The sequence below is a fragment of the Cervus canadensis genome, chromosome 22 (assembly GCF_019320065.1).
Source record: "Cervus canadensis isolate Bull #8, Minnesota chromosome 22, ASM1932006v1, whole genome shotgun sequence".
NCBI classification, from domain to species: domain Eukaryota; kingdom Metazoa; phylum Chordata; class Mammalia; order Artiodactyla; family Cervidae; genus Cervus; species Cervus canadensis.
In genome coordinates, this window is record NC_057407.1 from 30,196,562 (window position 1) to 30,211,024 (window position 14,463).

Consider the following 14,463-nt stretch of genomic DNA (forward strand, 5'->3'; position numbering starts at 1 on the left):
TCAGTGGTAAAGAATCTGCTTGACAGTGCAGGAGACAAAGTTCAGTCTCTGGGTCGGGAAGATCCCTTGAAGGAGGAAGTGGCAATCCACTCCAGTATTCTTGCCAGGAAAATCCCACAGACAGAGGATCCTGATGGGCCGCAGTCCATAGAGTCACAAAGACTCGGACCCAACTGAGCACACACATACACAAGGCATTTGAATCCATACCATTTAAGGAATTCTTATAACCCAGTAATAAAAAGACAAATAACCCAGTTTAAAAATGGAGAAAGAATCCAAAGAAAATATATAAATGACCAAAAAGCACATGAAAGGATGTTCATATGAATGGCCATTGTTGTCGTTGCTGTTCAGTTGCCCAGTCAGGTCTGATTCCTTGTGACCGTTAGGAAAATGCAACTCAAAACCACAATGAGATATCACATCACACCCCTTAAGATGGCTACAATCGAAAAGATAGATAATAACAAGTGTTGACAAGGATGTGAAATATCCTCATAAGAGTTTTTAAAAATGGATGGCACATGATTATATTTCAAGGAGACTGTTAAAGTATATAAAAGGATGATTTCACATACATATGAACAACCCATCTATACATACGTAGATAGATATGCATGAATTTGGGTGTAAATCCCTAGAAGAAATCTTGGGAAGATACTTTCAGAGCTCTGAAGTTGTTTGTTCTGGGAGTGAACAGAGGTCACTCTATGGCCTATGAGTGTCAAGGGGTCTATGGCCATTTTTGTTTTTTTCCTTCTGCAATGTTTTATTTTTATCCAGCAAGGATGTTTTCCTGTATTACTTGTGTAATAAAACAAAGTTTTAGAGTAAAAATTGCCAACTGGGAGTGCAGAAGGGATTGTTTGAAGGTGGCGTGGATATCCAGAGGAGCCAATCATCATCATGGTGTGACAAAACAAGGGCAGAAAGTTCTTCGATGTGGAGCTGGAAGTTGGTTGTGACATGCCTGGGCAAGGTGATGTGGAAATTCAGAGAATGGGGCAGCATTTTGACAAGTCTAGTATTGCCTTAGCAGCAGCAGCAGCAGCAGTATTGCCTTGGTTTCAGTTTTTAAAAGTATGTTCATTATGCAACGTGCATTTATTTTGGCTCTATTCCTATGAGAAAATTATAGACAGATATAAGTATCAGAGAAGATTTATTTCACACACAAAAAAAAAAAAAAAAAAAAAATGAAGGAAGGAAAAGAGGATGCAAGGAGGAAAGTTGGGAAAGGAAGGAAGGCAGAAAGGAGGGAGGAGTAATAAAAATAAACAAAGCCAAAAGGTGAAACCCCACTGCCATTTTAACTGACCAGACCTGTTAAGAAATAATGAAAAGTGTTGAAAGTTCTAGAATGCCCGGGATACTATGCAATTCAATTTTTTCCCCTGAAAGAAAGTCTCAGACCAACCTTAAGAGTATAGCTGAACCTTGAACAACGGGAGGTTTAGGGACACTGATCCCCACACAGTCGAAAATCCAAGTATAACTTACAGTCAACCCTCCATAACCACAGTTCCTCATCTGCAGATTCAGCCAACCATGGGCCATGTACTGCTGTGGTATTTACTATTGAAAAATATTCACATGTAAGTGGACCTATGCAATTCAAACCAATGTTCAAGGGTCAACTGTGTTGTCTTTTCTATGCTAATTCTGCTCTTTGCCTCATCATTCAATTACACTTTATCATCAGGTAAAAGCATGCTGAGCACCAAAGAATTGATGCTTTTGAACTGTAGTGTTGGAGAAGACTCTTGAGAGTCCCTTGGACTGCAAGGAGATCCAACCAGTCCATCCTAAAGAGATCAGTCCTGGGTGTTCGTTGGAAGGAACGGATGCTGAAGCTGAAACTCCAATACTTTGGGCACCTCATGCGAAGAGTTGACTCATTGGAAAAGACCCTGATGCTGGGAGGGATTGGGGGCAGGAGGAGAAGGGGACAACAGAGGATGAGATGGCTGGATGGCATCACCGACTCGATGGACATGAGTTTCAGTAAGCTCCGGGAGTTGGTGATGGACAGGGAGGCCTGGCATGCTGTGATTCATGGGGTCACAAAGAGTCGGACACGACTGAGTGACTGAACTGAACTGAACTAAAAAGCATCTCTCTGGAGAAGGAAATGGCAACCCACTTCAGTACTCTTGCCTGGAAAATCCCATGGATAGAGGAGCCTGGTAGGCTGCAGTCCATGGGGTCGCTAAGAGTCGGACATGCCTGAGCGACTTCACTTTCACTTTTCACTTTTCAAGCATTGGAGAAGGAAATGGCAACCCACTCCAGTGTTCTTGCCTGGAGAATCCCAGGGAAGGGGGAGCCTGGTAGGCTGCTGTCTATGGGGTCGCACAGAGTTGGACATGACTGAAGCGACTTAGCAGCAGCAGCAGCAGCAAAAGCATCTCTCAGAACATTCTGCAGGCTGGCATTGTGTCATCCTCTACAAAGAGCTGCTGAATAAAGACGGTAGCTCATGCTTGGCTTCATCATCTGGGCCACCCTTAGCTTGATCTTTGGGATGGTTCAGGGTAAATTTTTTGGTTAGTTTGGCCTTCCACGGCTCACAAAAGATCCAACTTTGCCTCCAAAGTGTGTGCAGGCAGGAATAGAGTGGAGTAAGCTGGTTGTGCATAAATATACTTGGCCAAACTAGAGGAGGTACCACTCAAGTCATAAAAATTCCTGTCTGAGGTTACTGGCAGTTTTTGATCATGTTACTTGTCCCCGGCGGGAGTGAAATGCAATTACAAATTCACAGAGCCCTTGGGTAGAGGAATAGGATTGAAATTTTCCCTTCAAGTACTCCATTTTAAAGCAGGAAAACATACATAAAAAGAGAGTCAGGCCAGTGGTACCAAAACATTTTTTAAAAACTTGGTCTACCTTCCAGTATGGACTTACTGGAGTCACAATATTATCTAAACTAACTGCTGAGACCCCAAAGTCTGCCAAGCTAGGAATTCAGCCAGTATGATTGTCCATCCCTTCCAGTTTAAAATTAAATTAAATCTTTGGTTGCTTGCCTGAATTAATCGTTCAATTTGCAAAAAAACAATCAAATCTACGTTGTAAGTGATTCCAGCTGTGGGGTGTGTTTTTTTTCAGCAGCGGAGAAAAATTACTTAAGCATTTCATAAACAGAACTGAGAGATGCTTTGGTTTTCTTTCAGAGATGAAGGGATTTGTCAATGGTTGTTGTCCTTGGACCTGGATTATATTTCTTCCTCTTTGGAACCCAACAGTTGACGTTGATGAAGACAATATAAATAGGTCGCCTTCAAGTCCAAGGACATTGCTACCAACCTTGAATATATTTTAAGGGCCTTTGATTGAAGGCAAAGAAAGCAAGCTAATTAGTCAATGTCACACCCACTGTTGGTTTTCTCCTGGAGGCTGACCACAGGAAGCCACACTCTGACACTCTAAACATATCTTTACTGCATTGGCACCTGACGAGCTCAAATTAAGTCAACCTGATTGCTAAAATTCATTTTTTCAGTTCTTGGCTATTGTCACTTTTCCCTCTCATGTAAATTAATACAAAAGAAATTCCAGCTCACATTCCTTACAAGTTGTTAGTATGAGATACATCTCAACTTTTATGACTGAAGGTCTTCCTATCTTATCTTTATGAATAACGCTACAACTTCAATATTGGGAGGTTTTGAGTGAGAACAGCTATCTTTCATAAATATAGCCTGAACAAGATTGTTAAGCCATCAGTTAATCTTTATATTTAAGGGAAATGAAAGGAAAAGACTTGCCGATAAATTACTTTTTCCATAGCCAGAAGCAAAGTGTGTACAATAAAGCACATATTCCCTAAATAACAAGAATAAATATATCTCATTTTTCTCCTTGTATATTGTGCTTATCAAACTAGAGCCTTATTTGACAAGTACTTTATTCTAATATTATAAATAGTCCAAAGATGAATACAATTCTTTTGTTCATAACTAATATATTTGGGAAATCAACTCTGAATCCTTTAGGCAAATCACTTCAGTATATTCATGGAAAGAACAAATTTTTACCCTCTGAACTGAATTATAAACAGTTTTTCACTTTCTTTACTCTAAATAACTAGAGACTTTTGCCTCAAAGTTACTCCTAACAAGAGAAAATTGCACAATGAAATGTGTTTATCTTTTTAATCCCTAAAGGCAGAAGATACAAAATATACATGTGGGATGCTAACATGACATAGAAAATCTATCACTGAACCCATGGAAAATAATATAGGCCTCTCAGCCCAAGACTGCTGGGGTCTTGGAGTATGCATTCATGTGTGAGTGTTAGGAGCTGAATAATCGATGAGTAAAGCTTATACTTGGCATGTAGCTGAGTTCCCATTCATAATATGAGGGGTCAGAGACTAGGTTTGGCTTTGGATCTTTACTCGCTGTGAAGGAAGGACTTGTCAAGCAAAAGATCATATAAAAAGGAAATCAAAATATTTTCCTGCATTAGAGAACAAGCTGGAGCCTGGGTCTATTAAGCTAGCAGCATGCTAGCCTGAACTTCTAGGTTGTAGCTGTGGGCTCCATGCATAGGAATAGCAACCATCTGTAGAGCACTTTACAGTAGGAAAGAGCCTCCTCCTAAGGGATCTTTGATTTATCACCCCATGTCAACCTTGGGAGAAAAGATTTTTTTAAAAAAGAAGTATTAACTTTACAGATGAGGAAACAGCCTGTATACAATGTCGCTAAGATGGAAACCCACATCTTTGAACCCCAAATCTACTCTACCAAATTTTTGTTCCTAAGCAATCAATAGCAGTTCAGCTGTCTTCTCTGTGTTTTTCCATTTGTAAAATGGGAATAAAAGCATCTTATAGCAGGGTTGTCATGGTGATCTGATGAGATAAGTTATGGGGATCAATTAAGACTCTGTGCTATGAAGTAAAAGACAAATCCAATTTACCATGGCTTTAAAATAAAGCAATTTATTGGCTCTTGGACCTGAAAGGTCCACAGGAGGGGGATTTCAGGAGTGAACTGACGGAGAGGTAGGTGGAGAGACAGCGCAGGGCTTCATTTCTCAGGGATTCTCTCTTGGCCCTGCCCTTCTCTGTGTGCTGGTCTCCTGCCCAGGCTGGCTGCCTTCAGAGTACTGGGATGACACCCTGCAGTTCCAGGGCTGCCTGGTTTCCCTTCTGCAGTGTGGAGAACAAGACGGTTTCCTTTTCCCCAAACATCCAGCTGAGTTTTGAGCTTCACTCTGATTGGCCATTTCTCTAAAAGGATTTTATAATTTACACTTTTCATTCCCCCCATCCACCCTTGGCCAGTTTAGAATATTACACCATGGCATCCCAGGTCATAACATTAGTGTTGTACTTCCAAATGATATACTCCAGTGGAATGCTGGTCTTAAGAATCATACCAAATAATCATAAGGAGAAAGGGCAGAGGAGGAGGAGAGAGAGGAGGGGAGGAGGAGGAGAGGTGGTTTCCTGCTGATGACATGAGTCTGGAAGACACAATACATCTCTATAACAGTTAGGCCTTGTCATCTGAACTCTGGTTATCCAAACTCACAGGCTATGTAGATATGAAGAGGGAAGGCTCCTCTGTTGAAGTTGGGCTTGACCCTAGGCTAGTCCCCATCACTTCTCTTCCCTCAGCTATAGTTCCCTTCTTTATTTCCTTCAGGTCTCTGCTCAAAACAACCCCTCATTAAGGAGAAAAGTCCTAGTCCCTCTCTTTATAAGGTAGTACTGCCTTCTACCCCCTACACTGAATTAATCTTTTGTGGGTTTGTGTGTGTATGTGTGTTATATGATTTAACACCATCTAACATATTACTTGTCTTTGTTGACTGATTATCAATTTGTGTTCTCTCACTAGGATGCAAACACTTTGGCAAAGGGACTTAGGTCTTTTGTTTTCTGCTATGCCCCCAGCACCTGGAACAGTGCCTGGCATAGGCTCTAAGCTTAATAGTGTAGATCAAATGAATAAATAAATGTATATTATATACCACTTCTTGGTGATTCACAATGCCTGATACCACAGCTCTGAGAGTCTTGCTTAAGTTGTTTAAAACAAATATTGCCCAAATATGATCACTTAAACACTTTTGTTTAAAACAAAAACTAACATACCCAAGAACTAAAGTTTGCTAGAAATCACTTTGGGAAACACTGAACTATTATCTCCCCATTTTACAGGCAAAGAAACTGACCCTCTGAGCAGTCCAGGAGTATTACCAGGCCACACAGCGAGCCAGTGGCCATCAGGACTGAACCTGGCCCTACATTTTTCCAGGATACATAGGCTTCATCACCACCCTGTTCTGTATTGATTGAGGATCTTTGGGGCTAATTATACTGGACACACCAATCAATAAACTCATCAATGAGTATTAATGGGCCATCCATTCTGTGCCCAGTCATCGGCACCTGCATTGTGACACTGTAAAAGCTCCACTGACACTTTTACAGGACATACAATTTTTCAAGAGCTGCTGATTGATTCCTTCAACACTCACATTCACCAGTAGATACATTTTCACAGAGGGTTCTGGTTTCTTTGATCTTTGCTGTGTCAATCTTCTCATCATTTTATTATTATTATTTTTTAATTTCACTTCCTCTCTTCTTTTTGAGTTGTATCACAGTTATTGGTCCAATGGGACACAACCCTCTCTCTGGGCCAAAGATGCTCTACAGCCTCTACAGGGAAAAAAGCTGCTGTGTGGAGAGAATGCCAGGTGACATGGGGCCCTCCCAGCCCAGTCACTGGTTTTCACTGGAAGGGAGTCACCTCCCTGACACTACTGCCTCACTTCCCACTCCCTTCATTGGACTTTGCTTGCTCTCCTCTGAAGCTACTCTCAAGGACATAATGCCCCTTTCGCCACCCAATCTCACTTAATTCAGCCTTAATCTTACTGAGTCGTCCAGAAGCTTCAGACACAGCTGACCACTCTCTCCTCCAGGACACAGATCCTTTCCTCCACATATACAACACCATGCTGCCTGGGATTCCCTCCTCCTGAACTGACCGTCCCTCCAAAGTTCCCATGGCTGGTCCCCGCCAATCTATATTCTCATGTATAAATGGGGAGTCTAGACCCTTTCCCTCAATCCATATCCTTTTTCCCAAGAATATTATCTAGACCAATGACTCCAAATAGTCTCCCTCCCTACCCCCATGCCTCTACCACCGTCATTGTACAGAAAGAAAAACTCCAGGATTACACAACCAAATAGCAACTTGCCTTTTATTACTTATGCTACCTTGAGCACATTTCATCTTTCTGTGCCTCAGTTGCTTTAAATTTGAAAAGGAGTGAGAAGCACCGGCCCAGGAAGGTAAGCTGGTGAATTTCTCAGTTGATTTTCAGATTTTCTTGCCCAGAAAGAAGGCTCAACGATTAAGGGCTCAAGAAGAAAACCTGTTGGAGGAGGATTGATCAGGCAGGGCTCCTGCAGACCTTGGATATCCTTGCAGGCGTAGAACTTACTTGCCACCTCCCAGGGTCCCAGAGAAAGCCTCGAGGGTGTAGATGGCTGGGAGAATGCTTTTCATCTGCCAGGACTTGAAGACTCCACAGCCCTCTCCAGGAGAGCAGAAGGAAAAGTCTAAAAGCCTGATAGAGCCACCAATCCCATGTGACATACTCTCTTCCTAAGCACTCCTGGCTGGTGAGGTTGAAGCGTACCTGAAGGAACTGGATGTGGTTCATGCTCCCCTGCCTTTCACTCCCCACGACAGCCCTGGGCACACCTTTGGCAGCGACCTCACCCTGCCTTCACTGCAGCCTCCCTCTCTGATCTCCACACCCCCTGTGGCCCCTGTATCTCTCAGAGTCACCCGTCCCAGCACCTCTGAGCAGCCTGTCCTCCCAGATGGCAACACAGCTCTGGGAGTTCCTGACGACAATCACCGCCCTTCTGGCATGCATTCAGAGGCCGCGGCATGGCAGTCACCATGCTAAGTATCGTAGGTCGTCGGCATTTCTGCACACACATTTGATGACCTTAAGGTGCTCATATCTGGAGCACTGGTTTCCAAGCCCAGCTGCACCCTGGAATCGGCTGGAGAATTTGAAAAAGTCCTGCTGCCGGAGTTCCACCCCCAGAGAGTGATTTAACTGGTCAGAGCTTGAAGCCAGGCACTGGGACTTTAGAGATTTCCGTTGATTTTAAGGAGCAGGGAAGTATCAGCCCCTGCTATAGAGCAGTTACTATGTAAAGTGAGAGTGCCAAGAGAGGAATTCCAGGGTCACATAGGAGGTCTCTCCCCCAGCCCAGGTGAACAGGGAGGTCAAGGTCAAAGAAGGCAACCTTTGGATGGTTTTTATGGATAAGTAGGAGTGGGTCAAATAACCCAGAAGAGAAAAGGCCTGGGGTGGGGTGGAGTGAGGATTGCAGGCAGAGAGAAGGGAAAAGGTGGGACAGAGTTAAGGAGTTTGGAAACCACACTAGAACATTCAATTTCAGAAGTTCTGACTGATGAGATAAGGAGGTGGGAAGAGGCAAAAGCATGAAGGACGTTGTAGGATTTTAAATTCAGGCAATAGAGCTGTAAGATGGGTGGGGCAGGGTGAGATTTGATTTGGGGAGCCATCTCAGGGGGCTGTGTGAAGGATGGATTGACGGGTGGGCAGAGGGCGGGCAATGGAGGCTCTACTGAGGTATTCATCAACAAATCCTCTTCTTTGCCAACACCCAATAACAAGGAGAACAGACAGCGTTTTCCCAGGTCATCACCTGGGATACAGACACAGCTGATAGCTTGACATGCATCACTTTCCAAAAAAAAAATACTGATTCCATCCCGATGAGATTGTTATTATTATCCCCACTTTACAGATGAACAATCCGAGTTAAATAACACGCCTGAGCATCTCACAGATAGTTATGCTGCAGAGCCAAGACTCCAACTCAGCAACGCCAGCATCCCTAACCACCACATGTTGGCCCCTCCCCGTTTCTGATTGCATCCTGGGGGCTACTGGCATCACTAATGACTCAGCTAATGTTTGCATTTTAATGGGGGCCTTCTGTTACCTTAAAGTGAAGCACTTTTCCTAATTGATCCAGATGTCTGATGCCTCGATGGCACAATCTAAGGGTATAAAACTAACTTCCGCCTTGTAAATCATTTTGACTTGCCCAGCAAATTCAAATTCTTCTAGTTGCAGACACATGCCTCACTTCTGAACACAAGGCAAATCACCAGGAGAGGATGGAAGGCCTCAACCTGGTTTCCTGCCACTGCCGGTCACAAGGCAGAAGGGCTTATTAAAAATTCAGATTCTCTAGGCTCTTCCAGGCCTCCAGGAAATCTAGGTGTGATGTCTGGTATCCACACTGTAAAAGCTCCCCGTACCATCAGCCTGGAGGAGGCAGCTGGCACAGTCCCTCCCTCTGTAGGAGGGGGACTCCAGAAACAACTGTTTTTACACATCCTGTGCACATCATCTGAAACAAAGATCCCGTGTGCACAGGTTTGAAGTACAAGATCTCTCACAGAACTGCAGGTCTTGGCACAAAGCCTTCCTGTTTCCAAGTCTGCTATTGTTCATCAACTCAAACAACCTGTGGCACCCCAGGTAGAAGCAATGGGAGGCTTCAACACTGCTGATCAAGAACTAAGAGAACAAATAAGCAACAAGGTCCTACCATATAGCATGGAGAACTATATTCAATATCCCATGATAAATCATATTGGAAAAGAATATGAAACAAAAATGTATATATATGTATAACCGAATCACTCTATCATACAATAGAAACTAACACAACATTGTAAATCAACTATACTTCAATAAAAAAAATTAAAACTGAAAAAAAAGAACTAATAGGAAGGGGAAGGCAACAGTCGGGTGGGCTTTTAGATGACAGGTGATCCTTTCTCCTTCCACCAAAATGCTCTGTACAGTTTGAGTTCTGCCTGATTTCCTTGCTCAAGTGCTCACATGCTGAAATCTGTATCGATATACATCTCAGGTTGCTTATGGTGGGGCAGATTGGTGACCAGAGACACCTCTGAAGGTCAGTTAGATTTTAGCAGCCTGGTCACTGAAGGACTTGCTTTGAAAATTAGAATAAATCACCTGCCTCAGTGGAAAGTTCTTTCACGTAGAAGCCAACATGGAAATCATTGCCTGGCACCAATCTACCAAATACCCTGTTGGATGCCCCAGGCAACTGTTTTTAAAAAATGAAGAACTTTGATCCCCAGCCAACTTCTGTGGCTCTGAATTTGAATGGAGTTTTTCTGGCCAAGCCTTTCATTCAGGATTGGAATTTAGTATGATGAGGATGAAATGCTTTCTTAAAACTCACTGAGACTGAAGTCCCAAGAATCAGGGCAGAGGTGCAGCTCCGTCCAGAGACAGGCAGAAACCTGCTCACACACCAGCCACGTACATATAGAGCTGGGTTCAGATGTCCCACCTTGCCAACCCGTTGCCTTTCCAACTTGCCAGGTTCTACAACTGCTGCTTTCTGGGAGAGGCTGCTTTCTGGATGTTTTTGATCTGCAACCTGAAAAAGCCAATCAAATGTTCTAAGACTAAAATGTGTAATTACAAGTTTGGTCTAAGGTAAGACGCAAGAAAGGGGAATGATTACCTGAGATGAAGTATTGGGAGAGATTTCTTTTGAGAGACCTGGAAGAGGGCATACTCTCAGGGTCTGTAATAATGACTTGTCTTTTTGGACCTATGGGCGGCCATCCCATCCCTGGGGGAAAGAAGATACGTACTTGGGTAGATTCTTTGGTTCAGCATCCACCTGATTTTTCTGCCAGACTATTGGTAGAGCCACATCTAGGTGCACAAACCACATCCTAAATGTTCTAAGGCAGTTTCCATGGCAACTTCACCTCACTGAGGACCAGGTTCTAATTTACCAGCTCACAGTTCAGGCAAGCTTTCCTGCCACCAGGTGGAGACTGACTCAAATCTATAAACTGGAATATTCTTTGCATATTCAAGGGGCATATTATTTGAGTTGGAAAGACTCTTCCAAAGTGAGCTACTTCAGTGATTTCCAAACCTAACTGATGAGAGACACCAATGGGGCACTTGATGTTGTCTAATATATGCTTGCTAGTAGACGATATCAGGGAGTTATCATTTCACTGACTATGATAGTGGTGTTTGAGATGCATAGTGATTTGCTTGAGAATATTCAGGCATGAATAAAAAGAGGAGTTAGTACTTATCAGGCCAGGTCTGCAAAGTAAATAGTAGCACAGGCAATGAAGGTCACTTTATAAGGATGTGGGCAAGATCTAGGGGAATCAGTGTGGATGGAGCAAGCAAGAGGGGGGTAACTTTCTGATCTGAAATGGCAAGGGACAGGAATGCTTAAGGCCCTAACTGTAGACAGAGGTGTGGAGTCAGAGAAGGCGGGCTGCCACGAGCTATTACTAGGAAGGAGGAGCCAGTGTCAATCTGCCAGGAGGGAGCCAGGAAAATACACAGCCAGTCTTGCTCTCCTCTGATTTTCCTGTCCCTGCTAGAAGATACTCAGAGCTGAAGAGAAAGGGAACCCCGTGAACATAGCTGTTGAGTTCACCTTTTCTGAGGCCCGGAGGGGTGAATGGAGTAGATGTTGCTTGAAAAGAGGGAAAATAAATACAAGAAAATGTTGAAGGTGTGGGAGGCAGGAGGGAGGGCCATTGTCCTACTTACTTGTGACTGGATGTTGTCATTACTAAGTTTAAACAACCGATTCCCAAGTGTGGCTCCTGATCTACCAAATCAGGGTTCCACAGGGAATGTTTTTAAAAAAGATCCCTGGGTTTTTCATCTCTCACCTAATCCATATTCCTTATGAAATCTAGAATCAGTCTCAAAATCTGCAACTGCCTGTCTTCAGCTACAAACACTGAGCTAGACTAGGCTTGTGAGATGACATCCATTGGGCTGGCTTGTAGTAGAGGACAGATCTTTTTTCTTTTTTAGGTTATCACCCTTCAGCTAAGAATGTTATTGCTCATTGAATTTAAGACCACAGATCTCAGAATCACAAGGACCTAGTCTGGGTCCTGGGTGTAAATGTTGCCTGAATGACCTTGAAAGAGTCACCCACCTCCTCCGAGCTTGGGGTCCTTGGCTATAGACCAGGAAATGCAATATATCCATCCATCCATCATAATTATTACAAGAATGAAAGGAGAAAGCATTTCCAAAAACTTGGTACATTCTCAAGCGCTTATACATATAAATTATTATTAGTAGTAAGAATAATGTCACTGGTCTTGTGGAAGTAGATGCTAGATGTTCACTATGACATTAACTTCATATAATTAATGGATCTGTCCTAGGTAACCCCAAGCCTTCTTCATTAACCTCCTATTGATTTATCATCCATAAAGGTAGGAAAACTCTCTTTGAGCCTATTTAGTTTATAGTTTCTATGGCTCAATGAAATACAGGTTCCATAAATTTACTGTCTGCTGCATCCAGTAGATTTTTCTTTTATCCACTAAAACAATCTCTAAGTGCAACCTTCTACTTAGAGCAAATTTTCCTGCAGTGTTCAGATCTTCCTGATCATGCACAGGGGTTACAGTCCCTTATCTAAAACTCTTGGGCTGGATATATGATAGAATTTAGAATTTTTTTTGATATTAGAAATATATACCATCTATTATTTAACACCTGTCAAAGTCATTAATAATTCTACATGGCAAAACATAAATATTCACACTAAGTGGGATAAATAGACCATTAATCACCTCATACCAGATGAGTTCAACTCAGGAAGTTTAGGTCCGTTTTAAGTCTGGCCACCAAATGAATTACCAAGAAAAGAAGTTCAGGTTTCAGAGTTTTCTGAATTTTGGTAAGTCAGATACAGAACTATAGATGGTACTATTTCACAGGGGTGAGCAGGAGCAGAGTAGATGCCTGCCTACTGTGATAAAACTAGTCAAGGTCCCAATAGGCAGAAGTTCAAGTGCATAAAAAGGAGTTTCCGCCTTAAGAAACTATGCCATCTGTGCTGTGCTCCTCCATGCTACTGCCCAGACTGAAGCTCTAGACCTCAGTCCATGAAGTGTCATTCCCTGACAGAACACCTTTCCATGATCCCCCAACATTCAGCTCCTTAGGCAGATACACAAGACCATTAGTGATCTGACCCCTGCCTGACCTCAAGTGTCATCTGCAGTCTTGCCTCTAGGAATGATCCTGATTGGCAGATCCTCCACGCTGGACACTCCAGTCTTTGTCCCAACTCTACCTGGAATGTTCTTGGCCTTTCTTTTATCTTGTGGAAACTATACTCAACCCTCAAGAGTCATTTCTGCTATTAACTCTTCCCTGACACCCATATTTTCCTGCATTTAGCTGGGTACATGGATCTGTATGTTCTAATCTGGGATGAGGCTGCCCTCCTGGAAAACCATCCTCTGCCGACACAATAATGCCATAGCTCTGGGTCACCAGCTTCTGGAACCACGAACAACGTAATGTGCTCAAAACACAAGTATTTGATCAGGCTACCCCATCCCCTGCTGAAAACCCTTTAGAAGCTCCAGGATTCTAGGATAGAGGTCTAAAACTTTAATAAGCCTCTCTATCATTAGGCCTCTGCCTGTTTCTCCTCTTCTGTCTGAAAGAACTTGATCCTCCCATCTGTGGAGTCCCAAATTCCCTCTGCATTTCACAAGGTTAATCCCCCCCACTGACCCCGCTCAATTGCGCATCTCTCTCAACATCAGCATCACTTTCTCATAGATTGATGTTTCTTTGCTTGATAGCCCATGTGGTAGTGGCAACTGGCTTGCCCATCTAATATCCATTCTGCCCTTCTCCTTGGTTCTAGAAGTGTGACTTTATTTCAGGGTGACAATGACTCCAACTCCAAGTCTATAATTCCTGCCTTTCTTGTAGCTAGGTGTGCCCACGTGACTGGGTTCCAATGGATGGTATATAAACAGATTTTGGATCCCTGTCTCCAGAAATGTGAAAGAATGCATTTCTGGATTTTTTTTTTTTTAAGCCAGCTAGTTTATAGTAATTTGTTGTGGTAGTCCTATGAGAGAATGAATACAAAAGGACAATTACCAGACTATTATATTCAAGTAGAACTCTGACCTACAGCCTGAAGCAACCAGTCCTGGAAACCAACCTACCAACTGCAGTAACTAGCCCAGAAGGTCTGACAATTATCTGTAGCAATTGAGTCCAGAAAGCCAAAAAATAACTCCTGTAACAACTGGCTTCAAATGAGCAGGACCAGATTAATAACCAGCAGGGTCCCTATTTTGTGCCCCTGCCTCCAACTTAGAAAAGCGAGCTGGACAAAGTCAAATATGCACCCTAGCCAATCACAAAGCATATTCCATTTCTAGTTAATCCATCAATAGGTGCCTTATGCCACTATCCTTCAATCAGGAATATACATGAAACCTCTTTTTTCCACTAGAGAGCTCTCCTTCTCTTCTGCCCATCTTTGAGTCTCTGCAAGTGACAGGAGCT